Genomic DNA, 10187 nt, shown 5'->3' with positions numbered 1-10187 from the left:
CAAAGAGAACAATAGGACAAGATAGATATATGCATTTATGGTTAACTGAAACTTTTTTAAACAACCAAGAACACAGAATGTTGAAAGGACAGATCTCTACGTTAAACAATATTGGTATTACGAGATATCCATATATAATGGAATGAAATTAGAACCTCATTTCAACCACATATAAAAATCAACTTCAATATAAAGACTTAGATACGGGGGGCTGGAGAGATGGCTCAGCAGGTGACTGTTCTTCCAGAGGTCCTGAGTTCAATTCCCGGCAACTACATGGTGGCTCACACGACCACCTTGAATGAGATCTGGTGCTCTCTGCTGGCATGCATGCAGGCAGAGGACTGCATACACAATAAATAATAAAATAATTTAAAAAAAGACTTAGATACAATACAGGAAACTTAAAAACATTAGAAAAACACGGAAAAATTTCATGACATACAATAAAGTAAAATGTAATTTTTTATTAATTTATTTAGTTTTTACATTCCAATCCCAGTTGCCCATCCCTCCTCTCCTCCCACTCCCCTCACTTCCATGCTTCCCCTGCCTCCCATCTGCTCCTCGGATAGGGAAAGGCATCCCCTAGGAAGTCTCATTGTGGCAGGACCAAAAGATGTAATTTTTTAAAAGAAAGAAACTGCACTGAGACTCTACTCCCCCCCCCATCAGATAGTTGTCAAAGTTTGAAGCCAGCTTGGTTTACATACAGAATGAGTTCCAGAACAGCCTCCAAAACAATACTGAGAAACCCTGTCTCTAAAAACCAAAAAAAAAAAATACAACAGTCGGGAAGTGGTGGTGGTGGCAGTGGCTGTGGTGGCACACACCTTTAACCCCAGCATTTCGGAGGCAGAGGCAGGTAGATCTCTGAGAATTTTGAGGCTAGCCTGATCAACAGACATCCAACGCTACACAGAGAAACCCTGACGAGAGAGAGAGAGAGAGAGAGAGAGAGAGAGAGAGAGAGAGAGAGAGAGAGAGAGAGAGAGAGAGGAGAAAACAACAACAAACTCTGCTAAAGATATAGGGAACGATGGAATACTTACCTGCTGCTAGTTGGAATGTAAATTAGTTCAGCCATTGTGGAAATCAGTATGGGTGTCCCTCAAAAAACTCAAAAAGAAGTATTGTATGATGTAGTGATGTAGAGGGCCCTAAATAAGGACAGCATAATAGAAGCCATCTTAATATTCCTACTGTATTATTAGAGACTAACACTTAGTTAAGTCTCTGTTTCTCTGTGTCTGCTTATCCTCCTGTACAGCACATTTTCAATGCCTGCAGTCCAGGCTCTCCCACCCTTCTGCCACCTGGCCTGCAGTTCAGACTCCCCCAGCTGCAGACTTGTGTCCTTGGAACATACCCTGGAGAACTTCTGCTCCCCCGCCCTTCTGCTACCTGCCTTATTTAAGCCTTGTTGGTACTTTCAATAAACGAGACTTGATCAGAATCCTGTCTTGTCTCTGTCTCTCGTGTCTCTTGTCCCTCCATTCTCACTCCCTCCCCTAGGATCCCCATTGACTGACCCCGTGGGCTGGGGCATAGTGACACCAGTCTGGGGAATATACCTAAAGGAATCTAAGTCAGTGTGTAGCAAAAATACCTACATATTCATGTTTATTGTAGACTTCTCACAATAGCCGAGTTATAGACTTAGCTTAGTTGCTCAACAACAGCCAAGAAATGAAAGGGTTAGAGCTGGAGAAATGGCTCAGACATTAAGAGCACTTGTTTTTGCAGAGGACACAGGTTCTCTGCACTCACATGGGGACTTACAATCATCTGTAACTGCAGTTCCAGGGGATTCAACACCTCTTCTGACCTCTGTGGACACTGGACATGCATGGGTGGGCAAAACACCCACACACATGGGATAAATCTAAAAAGACAAATAAAGAAATGAATTATACAGATGATGTCACACGCATAACTTCTATTTATCTACAAAAACAATAAAATTGTGTATTTGTGGGAAAAGTAGCTAGAACTGGAGATTAGCATGCAAAATAAAATGAATCAGACTCAAAAAGACAAATATCAAATATTTCCCCATATCTGGAACTTAGATTTTATATATATATATATATATACATATATATATATATATATATAGTGTGTGTGTGTGTGTGAGAGAGAGAGACAGAGAGAGAGAGAGAGAGAGAGAGAGAGAGAGAGAGAGAGAGAGAGAGAGAGAGAGAGAGGAAAGTTGAAGGAGTACTGCAAATGGAATTCTTAATTGGTCTAATTGATAAAAACCTGAAGTGAGATATAGAGGAAAATGCTGAGAGGCCAGAGAGAAGAAGGAGAAAGCCACAGCCACACCTCACCTCAGTGTTTCAGCAGACAAGAGAGTGAGTTCCTGTTTCTGCCTGCTATATCCTCTCTCCACCCAGCCCTCTTACCTCCTGTCTGTTTGTACAGACCTCTAGACCTCTATGGTTAGCTAGTGACAAGCTCCATTCTCTGACCTTCAGACAGGCTTTATTTGTACAAGCAAGATATCACCACACATCCTCCCTTTTTGTCTAAAATTAAAAAAGGTTACAAATAATATAAGAAAAACTATGTGCAATAAGTATAATAACTATATACAATATATACAGGCAACAAATACATCAATAAAGTCTAGCCCATTTGACAAATTCAGAGAAAATGTTCCAATATCTGTTCTTTCTTGATGAGTTCAAAGTCATGTAGCTGCTGAGGGAGCAAGAGGGCAAAGCATTCTTCAGTAAGCCAAGGCTATGTGGAGATACACTGATTAATAGAAATGCGTTAATAATTAAGAGGGAGCTAGACAATAAGAAGCCTGGGCCGGGCTGGGCATTGGTGGTGCACGCCTTTAATTCCAGTACTTGGGAGGCAGAGGCAGGTGGATCTCTGTGAGTTCGAGGTCGGCCTGGTCTACTGAGTGAGTTCCAGGACATCCTCCAAAACAATACAGAGAAACCCTGCCTCAAGAAACAAAACAACAACAACAAAACAAAACAAAAACACACAAAAAAAAGAAGCCTGAGCCATCCGCCAAACAGTTTATAATTAATATAAGCCTCTGTGTGTTTATTTGGGACTAAACGGCTGTGGGACCAGGTAGAACAGAAACTTCCGTCTACAGATATAGGAAGAAAGATGAGAACAGAGGTGAGCAGAAGAGAAGGGCTGCCTTACTGGGTCTGCAGCAATCTAGGCCCCCTGAATGATAGACCATAATGATGTCTTCATTCAAAATATCATCTACTTGGACATGTTTAACCACTTGATTTTCCTCAAATTCTTCCCATCTCTGCCAGACTCCAAGCAGTCTGGCCACCAGACCTAGTAAGGGACCAGTACAGCAGGCATGGCTCCACCCACTGCCCCTCTTCAGTTGTTTTTCTCCATGTGGTTCCCATAACAGACCACTTTCCTTAGGATCTGTCCCCTTGAGACTCCTCTAAGACACTCAGGCCACCATTCTGCCCTTAAGCTGTAGTCAGTTGGATTGAAAACAACAAAAGACACAACCAACGATCTAACTCTAGATGTCCACATGTCATCATACAAAAATACACAATACACAAAACCAATATAGCGTGTCTTCCACACAATCACTAGTTCCAAAATGATGGTCACCAAGGACAACCTAAAATCCAAGAGACAGAATTCAAAAGAACAATTACAAGTATATTCAAAGTACTTAAACAGGACATGGAGGATTAGAAACATCTGGAAGACCTTACATAGGCAGGAAATAAGCACAGGAAGCTGAATGATGTGAGTAAGACAGCTTTCAGGCATGAAAATAAAGTTCAGTTAAGAGGAACAGACACAGAAGAAGAAAACCCAAGTAGGAAGTAGTTAATTAAAAAGCTCACTGGAAGTCTCCCCAACAGAACAGATCATAAAGAATTTCAGGGCTTGAAAAACTGATAGAAAAACTGGATCATTCACTCACAAAAAACGATCCAAAAAAGCTTCTTAAAAATTGTTTTAAAGCACAATAGGAACATGCAGAATCTTTGGGATACAATTAAAAGACCAAATCTGTGCATTGTGGTCATAGAAAGAAGAGAAAAATTCTAGATCAAAGGTACAGAAAATGCTTCTTGAAAAACAGATGCTTATGCATGTAAGAGCAGCATACAAAACACAAAACAGACAAGAATAGAAAAGAGGTTTCCTGGGCAAGTGGGAACTCATGGACCTTGGCCTGACAGCTGGGGAACCAACATAGGACCAAACCAGATCCCCTGAACGTGGGTGTCAGCTAGGAGGACTGGGTAGTCTGTGGGGTCTCTGTCAGTGGAACCAGGATGTATCTTAGCCTAGATACATGGGGGAGGGCCTAGGCCCTGCCCCAAATGACTTGACAGGTTTTGATGATCCTTCATGGAAGGTCTCACCATCCCTGGGGAGTGAATGGGGGATGGAATGAGGGGTGTTGGTGGGGAGAGAGAGGGAACTGGGATTGATATGTAAAATAAGATTGTTTCTAACTTAAATAAAATTTATTATAAAAAAGAAAAGAGGTTTCTTGCAACATTATTATAATTAAAATACTTAAAACACAGAATAGTGAAAATGTGTTAAAATGTACAAGAGAGAGGGCCAAGTTACAGCTAAGGGAATATCTATCAGAATAACAGCTGGTTATTTGATAGACATTTTCAAAGTCAAAAGGGCTTAGAAGATTACTTATTTCAGGTTCTGAAACATCAAAACTACAAACCCAACATATAATATCCAATGAAAATATTTCTTCTAAGTTGAGGAAAAGTGAGTTGCATTATACAAACACACTGAAGGAATTTATGAGTGCTAAGACAGCTCCACAGAGGCTGCTGAAGAAGAGAATAAACACATCGATGAGGCCATCGTGGGGTACAGAAGGGACCAACAATATCAGAATTAGTAATCAAAAAATGTCTAACAAAGCACTAAAAATCACCCCAAAGCAAATGGGAATTAATATTCATCTTTTAGTAATAATCCTGAATATCAAGACTCTCAGTTCCTCAATAAAATCCATAGACTGGCAGATTGGATTAGAAAATAAGACTCATCATTTTAATGCCAAAAGAAATATATTTCACCATCAAAGATAGACACCATCTTAGGCCAAAAGGGTAGCAAAAAGGCATTCCAAGCAACTGTGACTGGAAGTCAAACAGGTGTAGCTATTCTGATAACTGGCAAGATAAACTTAAAACCAAAATTGTTTAGAAGAGATAAAGAAGACTACTTTATACTCTGTAAGGGAAGAATTCACCGAGAGACCATTTCAATTCTAAACATACATGTGCCAAATATAGGCACACTCAAATTGGTTAAAAAACACTACCAGATGAAAAACCACAGATTATTCATGACTCAGTGAAAGTGGGTGACTTTAATTTCCCACTCTCACCAATACACAGGTCATCCAGACAAAGAATAAATAGAAAAATATTGCAGTTAAATGACAATATAAATGAAGTGGACTCAACAAACCTCTACAGAACATTCCATGCAAATACTAAAACCTACCCAGTCTCCTCAGTAATGCATTGAACTTTTTAAAAAATAATCACATATTAATTAGGACACAAAGCAAACCTTTACGAATATAGGAAAGTTGAAACAATGTTCTACATTGTATCTTTTCACAATGGAATAAAATAAGTTATCAACAGAAAGATAAACTGCAGAAAGTATACAAAGTTCTGAAGACTACACAACATACCACTGAATGATGAATGGGTCATCGAAGAAATCAACAACGAAATATATAATTTCTACAGTCAAATCAAAACAAAACAGAATATACTGACATCTATTGGATACAATAAAAGCATCCCCAGTAAGTTTTTAGTGCTAAGTGCATATATCAAAATATAAACCAGAGAGAATACATATAAATAACTTAATGATGTATCTTAAAGCCTTGGAAAAACAGGAACAAGACAAGCTGTTGCCTCTCAGAGGCCGAAAGTAACTCCCTATTGCTGAAGATACACTGGGACCCAGGCTCATATCTTAGCTGGATCTAACTTTAAAGTCTCCTTCTTGTGGTCTAGTTTTCATGGAAGCAGAAAACACTATGCAAGCTGCCAAGGGAGAAAAGCAATTAATAGTCCTTACCAGATGCAACACTTATGTACCATAGCAATGAGCAGCATGGCAAGATATCTGTGCAGGTGTGGTAAGTGGCACTCATATGTTGGTGGTAACCAACAGCTTTCTAACTGGACTTAAGGTTCACTGTACAGGAGGGAGACCATCGCTGGTACTAACATAGCCAACTCACTGCGGCTAGTGATGCCACTGTTTTTAGAAGTGAATCTACTATCACTTTGCCAAACAGCACAATTTCTTACTGTATTCTAAATTTTATCCTTGTTCTAACATATTTGTAGCTATCATCCCTCATTAAAGAAATGTCTTTTTATAACTAATGGAGATCACCATGGAAAATCACAACTGGATGCAATACAGAGGTCAATGGACTGTGGGTAGCCTAGGTCAATCCATACATCTAGACCACAGTTCCTTCATTCCTGGGCCAGGAAACATCACAGAAAAAGGGGGAGAAGACTTTAAGAGCAAGAATACCAGAAAGTTTTCTGTAAAACTATCTCTCATAGAAATGGCTATATTAAAAAAAAGTCTGAGCAGTGGCAAGGAACTACAGGCAATTGATGACTACTGAGGGGGAGAGTTAGCCTATCTCAAGGATGAGGTCCCTAAATTGTCATCCAATACAAAAAGTCATCCCTGAGACTGTATATGCACAAACAACAAAAATGGTCTCAGCAGGTCACATTTATGTGTATGTATATATATATATATATTCATACACACACACACACATATATATATACATGTAATAGGAATAATTGGGAAACGAGTGGCTTTCAGTTTCTGAGTGGGGAGGTGGGTATGGAAGGAAATGGAGGGTGAGTCCTTGGAAGGGCTTGAGGGGGAAAAAGTAAAGTGATGAAGCGATGCAGTTCTACTTTAATTAAAATGTGTATAAAAAACTTTAAAATGATGAATAACAAAATTGAGGAAAATGCTAAAAGATAGAAAGAGGTCCCATGCTTATGGGTTGTAAGAATTAATATTGTGAAAATGGCCATCCTACCAAAAGCAATTTAAATATTTGGTGCCATCCCAATCAAAATTCTAGGACCATTTCACAGATGTAGAAAAACTGTTTAAAAATTTACATGGAAAAAATAAAGACAACAGATAGTTGAAAGCAATTTTGAAGAAAAAAATACTGTGGGAGGCATCATATCTGACTTTAAGTAGCAAAAATAGAGTGATACTGGCATAAAGTCAGATACACAGATCAGTGGAATAGAGAAGGAACAGTAAGTCCACATAACTATAACTATTTGATTTTGACAAAAATGTCAGAAATAAACATTGGCAGAAAGACAGCATCTTGAGCAAATTCTGGATCATCACACAGAATAAAGTACTAGATCATAATCTTCCACTCTGAAAATAACTCAACCCCTAAAGGACCAAGGACTCCAACAGAGAATCTCAAACTCAAAACTGCCAGAGGAAAAACCAGGAAGCACAGTTCCAGACACAGGCATAGTTCCCTTTATGAATAGGACTCTGGTAGTGGAGAAAATACAACTAGCAATCAACAAATGTGATCAAATGAAACTGAAGAGAGACAGCAAAGAAAACTGTCAGCCAAGTGAAGAGGCCACACACAGAATAGGAGAAATCCTTTGCCTGCTACACATCTGACAACGTTTTAGTGTGTAGAGTACACAAAGAACTCAAATCACTACACATCAAGAAGACAATAGGGTTTAAAAATAGACCATGCAACTGAGAGTTCTCAAAAGATGAAATGCAAATGAGCAGTGAACACTTTAAAAAGTGTTCAGTATCCTCAAGGAAATGTGGATTAAACTACTCTAAGATTCTATCTCACTCCAGGCCAAATGGCCATTGTCAAGAATACAAACAACAATAAATGATGATTTGTGTGTGGAGTAGGGAGAATTCTTATACACATTCTTCTGGTAGGAGTGTGAAGGAATCCAGCCATTTTGAAAAATAGTACAGTGATTACTAAAACAACTAGAAATAGAACTCCACATGACCCAGAGATATTACTCTTGGGCATGTGCCCAAAGGACTTTATATCCCAACGCAGAGATACATGCTCACCCAGGTTCATTACTGCTATGTTCACAATAGATTGGAAATGAAATCCATCAACTGAAGAATGGATAATGAAAACATTATATATATATGTTTATGTATATGTATATATTGCAATTTTACTTAGCAGTAAAGAAAAATGAAATTATGAAGAATTTAATAAAACTGATGAAAGTGGGTGAAATTATACTGGATGATGTAACAGAGGTACATGAAGAGAAATGCATCTTCTCACATTTTTGTGGATCCTAGTTTTGAGTCTTTAGTTTTGTGTGTTTAACTTGATATTGAAGTGAAAGCCAGGCAACTAAAACAGGACTTCTTTTGAGACAAAGTCTCACTATGTAGTCCTGGCTGGCATGGAACCTGTTATGTAGACAAGACTGAATTTGAAACTCACAGAGATCTATCTACCTCTGCCTCAAGTGCTGGGATTAAAGATGTGTGCTACCAGTTTAGGAAAGACTATTGGTAGGGGGATACCTCAAGGGGGCTAAGATAGTACAATATAGGTAGGATGAAAGTAGAGAGGGAAAGTACTTGGGGTTGGAAGGTTTCATCCGGGAGGGCAGTGGTGTGAGAGAGGTGCCAATGTTAGGGTGATGGTTAACCAAAATGAAGGGTGTATGAAAAAGCCATATGAAAATCTACTACCTTATATCTAGTATCTTATAAAAACATAGTTTAAAAAACATTTTAAGGTGGATACTGATGCTTCTAGAATCAGTAGTTACCAAACAAAATTCCCAGTACCAGGTATGGAATACTTTCTTATGTGTTGTTGGGTCAGGGATACCTCAGAATTCTCCAGGCCAATATATAAGACATTATTGCTAAGGATACAATGTACCCCGGTTGCAAAGTATGAAGAAATCAAGGAGACAGAAAATTCCTCTCTTCTAATTAGTTTTCATAGTACTTGAAGATGCTATGCACCTTACTAGGGGAGAAAAGTTATTAATGATATTACCCAGTGAACTTCACAGATTACAATATTAAGCGGCAAGACAAGATGTGTTACTTGTGCAATAGTAGCACAACTGTTTGGGGGTAACTAGCTGCTCTTTGGACTGAAGACCTAATCCAAAGGAAGTAATTCATGCCTAGTGCTATAAACCTAGTTAAAAAAAACAAGCAATCAACCCCCAACAAACAAACAAACAAAAACCACATGATTACGGAAGTCATAGTCTCTAGGGGGAACTCCAACTACCATGTCTTAGCTAAATAGATGTAGAATCAAACTTCTTCCTAAACCCATTTTTAGGCCACTCTCAAACTTAAGCCTCTCTTGGCATAGAACAGTAGTGAATGCAGAAATTCATGGCTGCTCAAGATGCTGAGAATAAATGACAACTGAGCTCTCAGTCCTAACCATAACATTCGTCTAAGACTCAAAGAACTTCCTAGAAGAGGAGGTGGGAAGAATGTGAGAGACAGAAGGTAGGGAGAAAGGCTGAACAATACTATCTTCTATGCATGAACTCACAGTAGCTATGGTTACTTGAACTAGGCCTGCACAAGACTGGTCCTGTCAACAGTTAGGCATGGACAGGGTAGGGGGTTGTGTGCTGAATCTATTGTCTGCTAATAGATTCTGTGAGGGGGGAGTCGTTCTCTTCAGTTGCCAGGGGCAATCCCATAGGAATCCAATGGACAGTTCCAAACCCATGGTCTTACAGATGGCCTTGGCTAGTGGTCCACAAAACAAATAAATAAAAATGACATGAGTATAGGAAAGAGATTTGTAGGGAATGTAGGAACTGGTAGTGGCTGATAGGGGCTTAGAAAAGTACAAGGATGTGAGTGGTCAGAATGCATTATGTGCTTGCATAGTCATGTTGAAGAATACATTTAGCTAATTAAAAATGTGGTGGTTGAAAATTTAAAAATTTAAGGGAAATGGACAATTTTCTGGATAGCTATCACTTGCCAAAATTAAATCAAGAACAGATAAGCAATTTAAATAGACATATAACCTCTATGGAAATAGAAGCAGTCATCAAAAGTCTCCCAAACAAACAAAAAAA

Source organism: Mesocricetus auratus, unplaced genomic scaffold (assembly GCF_017639785.1).
Source record: "Mesocricetus auratus isolate SY011 unplaced genomic scaffold, BCM_Maur_2.0 Super-Scaffold_100009, whole genome shotgun sequence".
Classification (NCBI taxonomy): Eukaryota; Metazoa; Chordata; class Mammalia; order Rodentia; family Cricetidae; genus Mesocricetus; species Mesocricetus auratus.
The sequence above is the reverse complement of the archived record's forward strand: the minus strand, read 5'-3'. Positions refer to the sequence as shown.